The sequence below is a fragment of the Sus scrofa genome, chromosome 6, assembly GCF_054392235.1.
Source record: "Sus scrofa isolate SSC_HxYL_T2T_F1_AM1 chromosome 6, Sscrofa_HxYL_maternal_Yorkshire_Landrace_v2.0, whole genome shotgun sequence".
NCBI lineage: Eukaryota > Metazoa > Chordata > Mammalia > Artiodactyla > Suidae > Sus > Sus scrofa.
This window is the reverse complement of record NC_139388.1, coordinates 96930671-96947299: the sequence shown is the minus strand read 5'-3', so window position 1 is coordinate 96947299 and position 16629 is coordinate 96930671. Positions and strand designations below refer to the sequence as shown.

At 52.0% G+C, this 16629-nt stretch overlaps 1 protein-coding gene across 4 annotated transcripts in view; it reads left to right on the top strand.

The window, feature by feature from the left end:
* The first annotated feature begins 2571 nt into the window (after window positions 1-2571).
* STK40 (serine/threonine kinase 40) overlaps window positions 2572-16629 on the top strand; it is a 43181-nt gene continuing 29123 nt past the window's right edge. For 2 of the 4 annotated variants that reach the window (XM_084963923.1, XM_021095940.2), the window contains exon 1: window positions 2572-2985. The gene's annotated coding sequence lies outside the window, so the exon portion shown is untranslated. Of the gene's footprint in view, window positions 2986-3207; window positions 3395-16629 lie in introns of those variants that run through there. The other 2 variants (XM_021095941.2, XM_021095939.2) reach the window with 1 other exon arrangement.

The window sequence follows — 16629 nt, the reverse complement described above, 5'->3', positions numbered from 1 at the left end:
TCAGCTGGATGGGACTTGAAGGAGAACATCCAGTTCAATGAGTTCCCATCTGGCACCCTCCACTGAAGGGTCCCTGGGTGGGGGGGGGGGCACAGCAGGGGTCCCTTGAGTTCTCATTTAATGTTCCAGAAGGACCAGGGAAACAGCACATAGTGTATGAAGGGTTAACCAGACGGGCTTGGTCTTTGCATCAGGCCGGAATTATAGCAGCAGCAAGCATGGTGGCCCTACTGGCTTGCTGCTCCAGATCACAAACTCCATTGGCTATAAAATGAGGCCAGAATGAAAAAGGAAGAAATGACTTGATGCAGGTTGTACAGGAGATAAAAAAATCTTACCAGATAGGAGGCTCACGTGGATGGAAAATACTAATAGAAGCTTTCAAGTAAGAAGGTTAGGAACCAATGACCCAGTTCAACTCTTGCCATTTTACAGTGGAGGGAACTGAGGCCTACTTTCCTCAGGGGGAAGGATGAGGGTTCCCCCCCAACCCCGGGTCCCATGATTAAGGTAATGGCAGAGCACCAGATAGTCATCATAAATAGCTCCCACTTGTTGACTCTCATTGTCTGCCAGGCCCTGTGCTAGGGGCTTTACATGCCCCAGGAGGGCAGAGCTGTGGTCTCTTCAGTCCCACTTGATCTCTAGCACCCAGTTCCACGTTCTGCACGTAACAGCCACTCCATACATCTTTGTGGCATGAAAGAATCATTGCATTTCATCATGACAACTGCCGGGGGATGTGTATTAGTAGCCCCATTTTACAGATGACCAAACAGCCTCAGAGAGGTTAAGTGACTTGCTCAAGGTCAAAGAGCCAGTGTACAGCAGTGAGGATTTGAACTTGTATTTCTCAAACTCTATGCTCTCAACTATGACACTACACTGGTGTGCCTCCCAGCAGTCCTGACACTGGTGACAGGGTAAGATAAGCAGTGCCTCTGCTCATCACAGTGGTGGTACCCAGCCACCCGGTGTGGGCCTGGCACTCAGAACTTGCCTTACCTCGGGTTTAGGGGCTAGGCCACAAAGAGAAGGCAGAAGCCAGCCAGTGGGAAGGGTTTGCTCTGTTTCAGAAGCCTAAGGACGTTCCCTGGGGTTGAAGGTCTCCTCCTCTCCTTCTGTGATAGGCAGATCTGCCTGTACCTCATCAAGCAACCATCTCATGCTGTTGTGACAGGCATCACTTTGTTATGGCAGTGCTGTCTGCTAGTATGCCCAGAGTTAGAGAGCCAGCAGGAGAGCATGTCACCGTGTGTGTGTGTGTGTGTGTGTGTGTGTGTGTGTGAGAGAGAGAGAGAGAGAGGTCTCATGTTGGTGTCCTGGTGACAATTTTTCATTTCCTCTGACTGGCACCTTTCCTTTCTATTCATTACCTCTTCTACTCTCCTCTTTCTCTTCCTCCTCTTTGTTAAAATTCTCTATTTTGAATCTGCTGAGAGCCTCTTGGGGGTGGGATGGTGGTGTCAGCTCCAAGTGATTCATCTAGCTGATAATTAGAGCTCTGGAAAACCCAACACTCATTCCTGTCAGAGTCAGGGCTTCCGGAATCCCTAGGCTTTTCCCTTTGTCAGAGAGAGGAGCTTGCGGGGCCAGGCCGGGCCAGGCTTCCTTGTACTTGACTTTCAGCCTTCCACTGCTCAGTAACTATGAGCATTCTTTTTTTTTTTAAATGGCCTCACCTGCAGCATACAGAAGTTCCCAGGCCGGGAACTGAATCCAGGCTTCAGCTGCTGGGTCGTTTAACCTACTGCACCAGGCTGGGGATCAAACCCAAGCCTCCACAGCGACCTGAGCGACTGCAGTCAGATTCTTAACCCACTTGATCCCACCAAATGTTACCTCTACTTTGACAGAGAAGGTTAGAGAACTTGCACACAGTCACTCACCTTGTAAGGGATACAGCAAGGACTCAAATCCAAACTTTTCGGCATCTGCCAGTCTTGGTTCAAATCACAGCCCTGCCGTTATTAGCTGTGTGTCTTTGGACAGGTTACTTTCCCTCTTGGAGCTCAAGCTTCTCCATCTATTCACAGACCCTTAATGGCTGATGTCTCTAAAGTGCTTAACATAGTATGTGACAGCACAGTGGGAGCTCTCTTTATTATTGTTATTCAGCCCTGTCAGCTCAGCGTGCACCAGGCACTCAGAGACAAAGAGATGGACACAGGAGGAAGTAGCCAGACTCACACCAACTCTCCCGTCCTAGTACTGCCTGTGTAGGCAATGACAGATAAGTGCCAGCCACACACCCTAGGGAAACGCAGCAATCACACAGGATTGAACACGTGTGCCCACACAGGGATACAGAATGACACCCCCGGAGTTAAACAGTCAGACGCAACAGTCAGACGCGGCAAACACCCTGGCTCACACCTCGGAGACAAAGGAATAGAGCCCTGGTCGCTAGTGCTGCTGCGACGGAGCCCTTTTAGCTGCTTCTGCAAACCAGCAGAGGGAAGCCAGGCTCTCAAAGGGCCGCAGTGAGTCACCAGCCTGATGCAATCCCTTTAAAGGGCTCATCTGCTGGTGCAAGAAGCTGATTCATGGAGGGCGTGGTTGCTGGAGGAGGAGGAGAAAGGGACCGAAACTGCTGCAGGAGGGGCTGAGGTTAGGTGGCTGGAATAGCTAATAGGAACTCTTTACTGTAAACCTCCTTGGTCAAGACTCCAGAGATCTTCAGATTGAAGCGGGGTTTCTAAAAAACCGAGGGGCCCAGAGGGAAATGAATTGTGAGGGCTGCGACAGGAATTCCAGTCATTGATTGAACCTCACGGCAGCGCTCTCCGCTCAGGACTCCAGAAACCGAGAAATGGGGGTCAAGGAAGAATCACTTTTTTGATAAATACACTACAGCTGGCCGATCTTCAGACTGCTGGACACGTCTCCAAGCCCGGGAGGGCAAGTGTAGGGCACCAGAGGCTCAGTGAAGTCGGGGCGGGAGCGGTGCCTCCTGGCCTGGCTCACAGCTGACATAGATAAGCGGTAAGTACCGCCCCTTAGAGTCTAGGCCTCCAATCGTTCCCCAGGTTTCGGCCAGGGCCCCGCCCTTAACCAATCCTCCGTCGGATTCTGGCCTCTTGCCTGAAGGCTTCCGCCCATCGTCAAGATGGCGCCCAATCCCTGCGCCTTGGGCGGTAGACACCAGCGAGGGGCGGGGCTGTGGCTCGGCCCGGGAGGAGGGGGCGGTGCGTCACTTCCGTTGTCAGGTGGCGGCGCCGCAGCCATGGAGGGAGGCGGCGGCGGTGGTGGCGGCTGGGGCTGCTGTGCTGAGAGGCGACGGTGAGCGGCTCCCACGCCCCCGGCCCGGCCCCGGCCCCCCGGGACGGAGCGCCGAGCAGCCCCGGCTCCGGGCTACGGACTATGGGCGAGTAGCGCTGAGCACCGGGGGAAGGTGAGAGAGGGGCTCTGGAGCGGGGAGTCGGGCGCCGGGGGTGGGGGTGCAGGTTGGCGGGGCGGGCCTCGGGGGCTGTGGCGCGGGGACCAGGGTGACAGCCTGAGGCTGTCCGGCTGCAACAGAAACGGCAACAGCGAATACCCGGTCCTCTACCGGGTCTGCCCTTCCCGGGTGCCGAGTACCGGACGGCTGTGGAGAGTCTCGGTCCCCCCGCAACCCTGGGAGGTGGCACTGCCAGCCTAGTCCGGAGTCACTCCGCCAGTCAGTGAAGGTGCCGGATTTGAACCAGCCAGATTTTTCCCAAAAGACGCCCTCTGCCTCTCCATGCTGCCCTCCTGATCCCGAGAGTGACTTGGAAGTTGGAACGAGTCCCCAGGGAGGACCAGCCAGGGCTTCCTCCAGGAACCCTAACCCGCTGGCACGGGCACCATCGCTATTGGGGAATTTTCGAATTCCGGGCGGCATACAGGTGCGAGTCTGAGCTACCTGTGCTTGCCGGTGCTACGTTTGGTTAGCCTTTTCCAAGGAGAGAGCCTGCTGCTATGGTCACTGTTTCACCTGCCATGCCTTATCAGGCCCGCCCATTCCCACACCACTTGGCCCCACCTTTCAGCCCGTAGGTAGGGACATTGGGATTTCTCTCTCACCCCCACTCCCTAGGTTTGATGCCCGTTTTTTGGCGGAAGGAAGAGATGACAGCCGCCTTCGCTGGCAGGATAGACTTTGTGCTGTGTTAAGTCACAGGAGGAAACCGGTTGGCTTTGCTCAGTTTTGAGAGCAGTGAAGAAGAGGGTAGTCACTCTGGGCTGGGCGCTTTCCTTCTTGGCTTGGCTTTGCATTAGCTAAGGAAGAGCAGGATATGTAATTGTAAGGCCAAAAGAATCCTTGTTTGTAAACAGTGCCTTCAAGCTGGGCCAGTGCTCCTTAGTAGCCCTGCTGTGCCGGTTGTTTATTCCTGAGATCCAGGCAGTCTGGAGATAGTTCTCATTCATTCATTCATTCATTCCCCACATGCTAACAGTGTCCTTGCCTGGAGAGGCAAGTACCCTATATTACTTGGTTAAGGGGTTAAGAGTGGGCTTTGGAGCCGACTTCCTGAGTTCAAATTCCAACTCTGCAGATTTGTAGGTGTGTGACCTTGGGCATATTGTTTCACCTCTCTGAGCCTCAGCTATAAAACAGGGGTGATAACATAGACTGTTAAGAAGATTTAAAAAGTTAGCACATGTAGGGAGTTCCCGTTGTGGCGCAGTGGAAACGAATCCTACTATCCATGAAGATGCAGGTTCGATCCCTAGCCTTGCTCAGTGGGTTAAGGATCTGGCATTGCTGTGAGCTGTGGTGTGTAGGTTGCTGAAGCGGCTCAGATCCCACATTGCTGTGGCTGTGGCATAGGCCAGCAGCTATAGCTCTGATTTGACCCCTAGCCTAGGAACTTCCATATGCTGCAAATGAGGTCCTAAAAAAGCAGGAAAAAAAAAAAAAAAGAAAGAAAAGAGGAGTCCCTGTCGTGGCTCGGTGGTTAACGAATCCAACTAGGAACCATGAGGTTGTGGGTTCGATCCCTGGCCTTGCTCAGTGGGTTAAGGATCCAGCGTTGCTGTGGCTGTGGTGTAGGCTGGCCAGCAGCTACAGCTGTAATTAGACCCCTATCCTGGGAACCTCCACATGCCTTGGGAGTGGCCCTAGAAAAGGCAAAAAAAAAAAAAAGGGAAAGAAAGAAAAGAAAAGGGAAAGTTAACACATGTAAAACACAGAACCACACAATGTCTGCCACGTAATGAGTTCAATAAATGTTAGCTATTCTTTTTTTTTTTACGGCTACACCTGTGGCATATGGAGGTTCCCAGGCTAGGGGTCAAATTGGAGCTACAGCTGCCCACCTACGTCACAGCCACAGCAACGACGGATCCTTAACTCCCTGAGCGAGGCCAGGGTTCAAACCTGCATCTTCATTGATACTAATTAGGTTCATTAACCGCTGAGCCACGACGGGAACTCCCGGTGTTAGCTATTATTCTTATTTCAAGAAGCTCATGGTCTGGTTAGGGGAAAAACATGTCTTTAAAAGGTGGTCTAGAAGTCTAGCTCAGCCTGAGTGTGAGAGAATGTTTTGGGGAAGGCTTGGCAGAAGCGATGATGCTGGAGCTTTGGCTAGAAGGATGGAAAGGGTCAGCCAGATAAGAACAAAGGGACTACGTGTGCTACTTAGACATGTAAACTCATAGTTCATTCCAGAAACCTCAGACTGTTCTATAATATGGTTGGTGTGAAAGTCACCTTGGTGCTGGGTATAGCGGTTCAGGTTGACAAGGAAATGCCACATTAATAATTTGTGACTTTGTACCAAAACCAGTAGGGGGCCAGCAAAAAGGACTTAAGCAGAGGAGTACCATGATTGAATCTGTGTCTTAAAGCTCTCCGGAGCCTCAGCAGAGGAGGGAAGGGAGAGGAGAGGAGAGGAGAGACTAAAGGACTGGAGACCTTTTCTGAGGCCCCCTGCAGGCATCTGAGAGAGGAGAGTTGGTATGCAGTGAGTTGGTGTTGGCCTTTGCTGACAGCACTGTATGCTGCCAATGACAAGTGACAAGCTCTCTGCATTCCCCAGGCTGCTCTGCCTAGCAGCCCACATATGAGCCTGTGGCCCTCTCTTCCTGAGACTGCAGGTCACTCAGGCAGCTGAGATGGTGAGGCTGTCCTCTCAGAAGGTCAGTTGTAAGGGCTGCTCTACTTGCTGCTTGATGCCTTTAACTTGACCTTTTGGGAAGTTCAGATTGTAGAGGTTACAAGCCTGTCTGGGAGTTCCCGCTGTGGTACAAAGGGATTGGCAGTGTCTGTGGAGCACTGGGAAACAGGTTTGATCCCTGGCCTGGCACAGTGGGTTAAGAATCCCGCGTTGCTGCAGCTGTGGTGTAGGTCACAGCTGTGGCCTAGTTCACAAGTGTGGCTCGGATCTGATTCCTGGCCTGGGAACTCCATATGCCAGGGGGCAGCCAAAAAGGGCCGGGGGTGGAGGGAGCCTATTTGGCTCTGCTCTCAGATGGACTCTCAGTTCTAAGCCCAGCCCTGCTGGTCAGTAGAGGTTACTTATTCCTTCCTTGCCCAGCTTTCCCATCTGTGAGGTGAGGGCAGTAATAGCCCCTTGCCAGTAGGCAGTTGTGAGGTAAGTAAGGTGTTGTAGGCGTGGGCATTTAGCCCACACTGCGTAAGAAATGCTTGGTCAATATTAGCTGCTGTCATAGGCTGCAGAACTGAGGATTAGTTGAAGCAGTCAGTGGCAACTAAAACTTGTGTGCCATTGAGCTGTCAGAGGTGTCCTACAGAAACCACAAGATTACAGAATTTTATTGTATTCTCTCCAAAAAAGAAATCTATGGGGAGTTTACCCAGTCTGTATGGGAGCCATGCAGATGATTGGGCTCAGCTTTTTGAAAGAACCATTTTTAAAAACAGGACTGCTGAGGGGAAAAAGAAAATCATTTTTTAAAGTATACTAGGACAAAAAGTATTTACAGTTTCTTCCATGTGTGTCCCTATTAGTGCCCCTAGTCTGGTATCTGAATTAATACCACCAAAAAGCACACATTGATGTGTGTGGTAGCTTAAAAGCCAGAGCCCCAGTTCCACAAACATGAGCTCCCATGTGTGGCTGGGGATGTGCTGGGTACCAGATGCAGAAGGAGAACAGACAGGCAGGCCCTGCCCTGGAGGAGCCTGTGGCTTGACAGGAACCGTGCAGCCTCCTAACCATTTAACACTTGGAGACTTCAGCGTCTCACAGAAGTCTGTGCAGCACGTGGTGGGCACTTAGAGGAAGCAGTGATTCTCCTGGGGGCTCAGGTGACTGGGGAGAACTTGGGAACTTGACGAATGAACTGAATCTTGAGGGCTCACTGAGTTCTGAGGGTTCCTGAAGCGCTCCAGGCAGGGGAGCAGCAAGGCACAGGGGTGGATGCAGTCTGGCGTGTGTGCACTGGAGAAACCACAAGAGGCTCTAGGCCAGGACGTGAGGGGACCTGGCTTGAGGAGATGCTGGAGAGGGGAGCACCAGTGCTAAGATGTTTGAACTTTTTCTCTTGGTGACGGGATGCCTTGTCTTAAGTGGAGGAAACACCATTCGATCTGCATCTTCCCAAGAGCCCTCTGGGAGGATAGACTGGGGAGAGAACAAGTCTGGAGTCTCTGCCGGAAGCTTTCACAGTAATCACAGTCAGGGCTGCAGGGGCCTGGATCAGGGCAGAGGCAGTTGGGACGCAGAGGAAGGGCAGAGGTCAAAGCTGTTTTGGGGGAAATCAGCTGGACTCTGGGAGTGTTTGAAAGTGATGACTGGTGATGGTAAGTGACCCCGAGGTTCCTGATTTGGCTGACGGAGTGAACGATAGTGCAGAGATCGAGACCTCGAAAGAGAATGGCCTGTGAAATCCACCAGCTTCATTCGGTAAGCCCTCTCATGGGAGAGGATCAGTTGCAAAGTCTGTGGCATTCTGTCCGGCTTTAGGCCAGGCTTCTCTCTGGTTTTGCCGGAGTCAGCATCTGGGAAAAGGGCAGCTTCCCTTCCTTCATCTTCCTCTGGCCAGATTTACCTAGGGAGGTGGACTTCTTCAGTGTTTCAGAAACTCAAATGGCTGAGTCTAAAAAACTCCTGTGACTTTTTCAGCCTTCCAGTGGCCCTAAAGCACAGCTCTTCAGTCTGGTGCTGTCCACACTGATTCGGCAAGGGATGGGGTCCAGGCCAGCGGCATGCCCTCAGGGGAGAGACGGTGTTCCCAGTGCTCCCTGGAGAGCTTATCTAGAAAGAGACCTTGAGGTTGGATTTACTCCAGAGGTCAGGTCATCCCTTCTCAGGTAGGAGGGATGTCTAGGACTCGCCCAGAACCACTAGGGAAATGAAAGGGCACTGCTTTTGTGCTCTTACTCCCCTGAGCTCTATAGAGGTTCCCCGCTAGACCTGAGTCAGGCTGGACTGCAGAGAGGGCTTCAGATAGGCTCTTTGGAATTAGGGAAATTTTTTGCAGGATTTATCCTTGCATTTGTGGTGTAAAGAAGGTAGAAGAGGGAGTTCCCATCATGGCTCAGCAATAACGAACCTGACTAATATCCATGAGGATGCAGATTCAATCCCTGGCCTTGATCAGCACTTTAAGGATCCAGTGTTGCTGTGAGCTGTGATGTAGGTCGCAGATGCGGCTTGGATCTGGCGTGGCTGTGTCTGTGGTGTAGGCCAGCAGCTGCAGCTCCGGTTCAACCCCTAGCCCAGGAACTTCCAAATGCTGCGCATGTGGCCCTAAAAAGCAAAAAGAAAAAAGAAAGTAGAGGGGTTCCCTTCGTGGTGCAGCAAAAACAAATCTGACTAGGAACCATGAGGTTTCGGGTTTGATCCCTGATCTCGCTTAGTAGGTTAAGGATCCAGCGTTGCCATGAGCTGTGGTGTAGGTCACAGACGTGGCTTGGATCCGGTGTTGCTGTGGCTGTGGCGTAGGCCAGCAGCTATAACTCCAATTTGACCCCTGGCCTGGGAACCTCCATATGCTACGGGTGCAGCCCTAAAAAGCAAAAATAAATAAATAAAAACTTTAAAAAAGAGCAACAAATTCTTCAAACTTCTTACTATTATTGGCCACGCCTGCATTATTTGAAGGTTCCTGGGCCAGAGATGGAACCCATACCACAGCAGAGATTTAAGCCGCTGCAGTGACAACACCAGATCCTTAACCCCCTGAACCACCAGGGAGCTCCTAGGCCCCCTTTTAATGAACTAGAGCAACCTGATTTTCTCCCAGAGCACAAAGGTACTCTTTTGGATTGAGGTTCCTCTTCCCAAAGAGGCACTGAGAACCTTTCCCTGAAGAAGTGATGGCCCAGGGTGGTAGCCCTCTTTTGGCTCTTGGTGGTCTGTGTGAGCTGGGCTTCCCTAGAGCTTACCCAGTCCAGCAGTTTACAGATCTGATGATTCCAAAGAAACTCTGATTGCTGGAAAGCTCCAGAGAAAACTAAGATGGGCTCTTGTCATTTAGGTTGAAGCTGTCCCCTCTACAGACCACCACCTACTTGGCAAAAGAGACAGACAGAAGATCTTTCGCCTTTAGGGAGTCTGTGATCCAGAGGTCCAGGAGGAAGAGAAAGTGGCCTGGACACTAGTAGAACATGGCAAGAGCAGGACTGGTGTGCCTGTCACCTGTCTTTGAGTTTAGGGCAGAGCTGGTTTGAGGTGTGACGGGATAGCAGGTACCTCTAGGGAGAGGCTCAGTTCAGCACCTTGGGAGACCTTGGCACTTGCACAGCCCCAGATTCTCTGGGGCTTTTGGAGCCTCAGTGCTAGCATCACCACCTCTGGAGAGCAAGAGTCCCGCCTCCTTTTGCAGCAGACACAGAGCTCCTGGCGTTACCATGTTTGGGGTGACTTCTGTGGGTATGTGCTCTTCCCACTCCACTCCCAAGCTGGTCCCTCCTGAAGGAAGAAGGGGGAAAACAGCCAGAAAAAGGAGGATCCCCACCACCTTCCAGGTCCTTTGCTAAGTACTTTGCAATATGTATTGAGGCCTTCTCCCAATCTGAGAAAGGAGGGGTTGTCTCTGTTCTACAGAGAGCCCCCGGGCCCAGAGGGGTTAAGGAACCTGTCCACTGTTATTCAGCCAGCAAGAGCAGAGCCAGATTTGCAGTCCACGCTCGACCCTAGATCCATGCCCTCCCATTCCTCCATCCTGGCCAGGCTCTGGCCCCCGGGAGACCAGCCCACATGGAATCTTGGATTCATAAAGCCGTGGAGCTGGAAGGGACCTTGACAAAGCTGAAACAGTCCCTTTTTTTTCCAGAAGAATGGAAACTGCCATCGCCTGGAGATAGGTCCCTCCCCTCATGCCCTGTGAGTAGTGGGTAAGGAGACTCTCAACCATGTAACCCAGCACTTAAGGCTCAGATCAGACTGGCTTCAGAACGTGGTTTTGCCACTTGCTAGCTGAGCGACCTTGAACAAGTCACTTGCTATCTCCAACTCCAGTTTCCTCCTCTGTAAAATGAACTTAGAGCTCCTTGCTCCTAAAGTAGTGATGAGCGTTAGACACAAGGTGTTCTTGTCTGTGGCAGGGGCTGGCTCTGGAGAGGCCCAAGTGAGCTCTTTGCTGGTGGGTCTGAGTGGCTCAAAAGAGGCATTGTGCACCAGCCTCCAGGTCTCCAGTTTGGACTGTGTGGTGGTGGTCTTCTTGGCCCTTATGGAAACCAGGTGACCAACAGGAAGTTCCTTATAAGTGAGTTTCCAACTTGCGTGGGAGAGCTGAAGCGTGCCTGGAGTGCAGCTTTGTCCCTTCCTCCCGCCACTCCCCTGCTGCAGCCTTGCATCAGGTGTTCTTGTGCCTGCTCTCAGGTGTGCCTTCTCTAAGCCCCAGTGATTCTATTACTGCTCTTAATAACTCTAATGGGTTCAGAAAGTTTTTAGAGTTTTAAAAATTATTATAGTAGCCTACAAGAAAACTCTCATCTTCTTCTTGGGCCCCTTGTTCGAGTGCCTAGAAGTGTCCACTGTTAAATTGCTTCTAGAAATTTCCTATGCATATTCAAGGGTCTGTAAATTTTTTTTTCTACCCAGATGGGATCATCTTATACAAATAATACTGTAGTTTACTTTTTTTTTTTTTTTTGATGTAATGTGTCCTAGAGATCTTCATCTACCAGCAATCTGCATAGCATCCCCTGTCTGGATGTCCCATGATGGAGTGAACCAGTCCTCTCTTGATGGACTTTCAGATGCTTTCCTGTAGGGTGGGTGGGTGGGTGTTTTAATTTTTGTGGTTTTGTCTTGAGTTTTTGGTTTGTTTTTGTTTTGCTGCTGCCCAGGGCTCTCGGGGGCCCCTCGTTGAGCACCTTCCTCTTGGTGAGCTTGTGCGAGTGACTGGAGGATAAAGCCCTAGAACTGGACCAGGGCAAGGGCACTTCTGCTTTGTTGGCTGTGGTTTCACTTTGTCTTCTGCACACCTGTTGGGCCTGTACAGGGAATTCTGAGGTGGGCAGGGCCTGGGGCTCACCCTCTGGAGAGGCACAGGCCAGCATGCTCTCACCCAGGCCTGGACGGAGCAGGGCTCGTGGCCGGCCTCAGTGGCTCAGTCTCCTTGTCTGAATGGCCCACTGAGGGGCACCTTGATGGCAAAGCCTGCTGTCTGCCTCTATCATCTTGCCCTATCAGGCAGCCACAGCCAGCAAAATTGGGTAAACCTGCAGAAACTGAACTGTATTGTCCATTTGTAAGGTTGTGAGATTTAATTGAATTTCATTTTTGGTAGAGGCACTTAAAGTATGGCAGTTTGCTGGCCCCAGGCCAAATCACCTTTCTCCCAGGGTGATTGTGGTGGTGACTTCTCTGTTAAAACCAGCAGAAAAAGAGAACTGCACGCACCTGGGCCTGGCCCGGGCCTTCCCAGGTCTGTCGCCCTGGCCGGCTGGGATGGAGGGAGGAAAGGGAGTATTTGCCTTGTGCTTCCTACACGCTGGCTCTGCACAGCCCTCAGAGAACCCTGCTCGGGGGCGACACCGCCCCTCTCTTAGAGGTGGGAGACTGGAGCAGAACACAAAGGTGCTCTCAGACCCAGCCCTTCTTTAGTCACTTGCAGCTTTCTCCTCGCCTGACTTGGGCCACCAAGGGTGTTAAGAACCTGAATTCCACGAGGGACCCGTGGCAGTCCTTGTTCCCTCTGAACAAAGCAGTAACTGACCATCTGAGCTGAAGAAGGGTCCCCCTAGTTGCGGGCAGGCTGGCCTGACAGGGGAGGGTTGCCAGTGACTCAGCCTGCTGTCACTGTGCATGGCAGAAGGTCCCCCCACAGAGCCAGGGGGCCACCAGGAATGTCTCCCAGCTAGTGTGCTTCCCCCGGCTTCTTCTCTAGATGGGAGATACCAGGGCAGCCCGGCCGGAGAAAGAGCTATTAAGTCTGTCCCTTCCTCTTCCAACACCCACACACAGTGACGGATTATTTGTTGTCACATCAGCTGCTTCCGGAGGCCCTTGGGAGGGGTGAGCTGGTGGCAGGGCTGGTGATGTTGCCCTGGATTCTGCTCTGGTGATTCTCAGAAAGGCTGCTGCTGGAGCCCTTTACCCCGTCCACAGGAACAGCCTCTTCCTCTGTTTATCTTCCCCAGATGGGCCTACAGGTCCCCCTCTGTGTGCACAGCCCTGGAGCCTCTTCTCCAGGATCACACGGGGCAATCCTTCAGCCTCCAGTCTCTCCCCTCAGCCTTCATGGAGGCCCCGGAGGAGCCCGGTGGGGCTTGCTCAGAGCAGGGGGGTGAAGGGGGACGTCGCTGAGTCTGTAATCTCCTTGTGTGTGAATCTCGCCTCCCGGAGGAGGTAGGGCAGGACCTCCAAGCTGCAGGCGCTGGGCTCTCTGAGCAGCGGGCTCTTCGGCCCCTGCCGGCCCCCAGGACTGCTGCGCTCAGCACCCTAGTCCTGCCGAGGAAGGGGGACCGCAGGGGGCGGGTCTGGTGCGGATGTGCTGAAGGGGAGCAGGCTGGGCATGGCCCTCGGCCCTCGTTCTGACCGCCCCTCCCACTTCCCACTGGGCTGAGTCACTTCCTCTCTGGCGGCGGCAGGTACTTCCCACAGGCTCCGCAGAGCGGCCTTCAGGGGGCGGGCTTCCCCCTGTGCTGGAGAGGCATTCTGGTTGGTAGCAGCCAGCCGGTTCACCAGGTACCCCTGAGGCAGTAAGGCACGGCATTTAGAGAAGGATGTGATATTATGTATTCCTGACAAATTGGAGCTGTGCATATCCTGCATTTTAAAAACGAACAAAATCATCGCTCTGTTCTGGAACAGTGGAGATGACAGCACATGCATGAATCTTTGTCATCAGGGAGTCCTGGCTAAAGCTGAGGGATTACTAATCCACCTCCCCCCACCCCCAAGCATCCATCCTGAGCACGGAAGCCAAAGCTTCCAGCGGGTTCCTAGGGAGATTGCTTGTAACCTCCAGGCTCCCAGGGAGAGTTCATGCCTGCTTCAGGGATGGCTGTCATTCAAATTCAAAAGAAAAGCCCTCACACAGAAACCCAGCCAGCTAGCAGAAGTAGAAGAGAACAGGCCCCAGGCAGCCTCCTCTGACCCAATAAACTGGGCTCTCCCTGGGCTTTGGTTTATCAGCCGACCAAAAAACGGGAAATCTTTACTTCATAAATTGAGAATTTAAAGAAAATCTAGAAAACACTAAGAACGGTTCCTGGCAAGCAGTGAGTGTCCATCAAATAGAAGTTTTAGGGAGTTCTCATCGTGGCTCGGCGGTAACGAACTTGACTAGTATCCATGAGGACGCAGGTTCGATCCCTGGCCTCACTCAGTGGGTTAAGGATCTAGCGTGGCTGTGGCTGTAGTGTAGGCCGGCAGCTGCAGCTCCAAGACCCCTAGCCTGGGAACTTCCCTATGCCACAGGAGCAGCCCTAAAAAAGACAAAAAAAAAAAAAAGAAAAGAAAAAAGGTTTTAAAGGTGTGCACCTGGAGAGACTACCTCAGCATGGAGCAGGAAAGGTTTACCTTTCGTCTAGCAAAGACCTCGAGACACCCCTCTTTTATGGATGCCGAAACTGAGGCCCCACAGAGGCCTCACGGCCTCTCACAGAGGGTAGGTGACTAGTTGAGGGTCATATAGCTAGTGAGTGACAGAAGCTGGAGTTTGAACCCAGGCCTGCCTGACCCTAAAATCCATCTTGTTCTCCCAACTGCCATTTGGGGAACTGGTCCGTGGCTTGAAACACTTGGTTCATGGGCTGTGACTTTCTCTTGGTTCCCTGGGTTGGTTTTGTGGATGGAGAGCAGGTGTGGGGGGAAGTTGGGGTGCTGGTAGAAGCATGTCCCTGTGACACTGAGGTACAGTGAGGGTTAGGCCCCAGGCTGCAGGCATGCTGTGAGTGGTTTTCATTCCTCCGGGGGTGAGGGGTAGGGGGGTGCCCTCCTGCTGCGAACACTGTCTAAGGACAACCCTTGGTGATCAGCCCAGAATCGCCCCGTCCCAGGTACCCAGGCATTTCTGGCACAGGACTTTTCCCAGCACTGTTGCAGCCCAGTTACCCACCACCACGACCCCCTGTCTCTCTGATTTTAGATTCTGTCTCCTGCATGAGCTGGAACCATCCATACTTTCTTTTGGGTCTCACTTCAACCCCTTGCCTCTAGTTGGGTGGTCTCTGTCCCCTGCCCCAATGTGGGCTTTAGTGCCTTCTGGGTGCATCTAAAAAGGTGTGCACTCCTGGAAATTCCCATCATGGCACAGTGAAAATTAATCTAACTAGGAACCATGAGGTTGTGGGTTCGATCCCTGGCCTCGCTCAGTAGGTTAAGGATCTGGCATTGTCCTGAGCTGTGGTGTAGGTCACAGACACGGCTAGGATCTGGCATGGCTGTGGCTGTGGTGTAGACTGGCAGCTATAGCTCTGATTAGACCCCAAGACTGGGAACCTCCATATGCCCTTGCTTGTGTCCCTAAAAAAAGACCAAAAAAAGTTGTGCAGTCTCTATTTTCTCATTCAGCAGTTTGCCAGGCACTGGATGGATGCAGGGAGGCAGAAATGAACTAGGGTTTGTCCCTCGGGGGAGCCCACAGCCTGGAGAGTGGTGGGGACAGGGGAGTCAGATAAACCAATGGTCACAGCACAGCACAGCACCATGGGAGTGGACAGAGTATGCTCTGGGAGCTGGGGGAGGAAAGGACTTGCTGCAGAGGGTGACACCAGTGAGGATGAGGGAGAAGGACCAGCCAACCAGGGAGAGGAGGTCAAGACAAGGGTGATCATGGCACACTCAGGGAACTGTGAGTCATTCGGTGTGGCTGGATTTAGGAGGCATCTAAGGCCAGTGAAGCTGGAGAAAGGAGCCTGGGAGGAGGTTGGGTTTTTACCTAAAGACCGCAGGAAGCGTTCTAGGACCCCCCACAGCAGAGACAGATGGAGATACTGCAGGCCCAGGTCTCTGAGCACAAGAGAAAGTGTAGCCCAATGGAATCTGTTTGTCCAGCCCCAGTCACACAGGTAGCTGAGGTGGGGGGGGTCTTCTGATGGAGTCGTACCTGCGTCTTTCTTTTTCTTTTGGCTTTGCCTACGACTTGTGGAAGCTCCTGGGCCAGGGATCAAACCTGCGCCACAGCAGCAACTCAAGCCACTGCAGTGACACCACCAGGCCCTTAACCCGCTGCATCACCAGGAAACTCCCCTAACTGCATCCTTTCTGATCAGCCTCTTGAAGAGCAGCACCCCACCATCTTGTAGCTGGTACAGAGGGAAACCCTTTGAAGATGCACTACAGAAACACGCCACCAGGTGGCAGACCTGGAAATTGCACAGAGACCTCCTTTTTTCCCTTATTTCTTAAACACAGTACAGTGTTTGGCCTGGAGAAAGGGGGGCATTCAAGAACAAACTCCTGTTCATGCCAGGCTGACTCTACCCAACCCAGTGCCAAGTTCTGCCACTGTGAGCTATGTGCCAACAAGAAATCCCTTTGAAACTGAATCTGGACAACAGATTCCTTCAGAGTCTTGGGAGCTGGTCTGGCAGGTTACACTTTCTCCCTTGTTTCCAGGGACCTGAGAGTAAGTTACAGACATCATGGCCCTTCACCTCTAAACACTTCAGTATCTGTCACCGAAGAACAAGGACATTCTCCTGTATAACCACAACACAGTTTTCAAATTCAGGAAATCTGACATTGTGTCATCTAATACACAGTCCATATTCAAATTCTGCCGATTTCCCAGTCACATTCTGTACACTTCTTCTCCCCATGATCACCCCCATGCAGTTACTTGTCTCGTCTTTAATCTCCTTTAAGTGAGGCTAGTTCTTCAGCCTTTAACTATCTGACATTGATGTTTTTGAAGCATCCAAGCCTATTCTGTTGAATGTCCCTCAATGTGAGTTTGCTTCATGCTCACATTCAGGTTATGCATTTTTGGCGAAAGAAAGAAAGAAGGAGTTCATGTGTGGCTCAGAGGGTTAAGGATCCAGCCTTGTCATTGCAGCAGCTCGGGTCATTGCTGTGGTACGGGTTCAGTCCCTGGCCAAGGAACTTCCACATGCAGCGGACATGGCCAAAAAAAACCCAAACAAACTTAAGTGATATTGTATTATATCAGGAGTAACATGATATCAGTTTGTTCTCTTGTTAGTGATATTAACTTTGATTATCTGGTTAAGGTTGCACCTTTTTTTTTTTTTTTTAATCAAGGTATATGTTCACATACTGAATTTCACAAGTCTTTTAA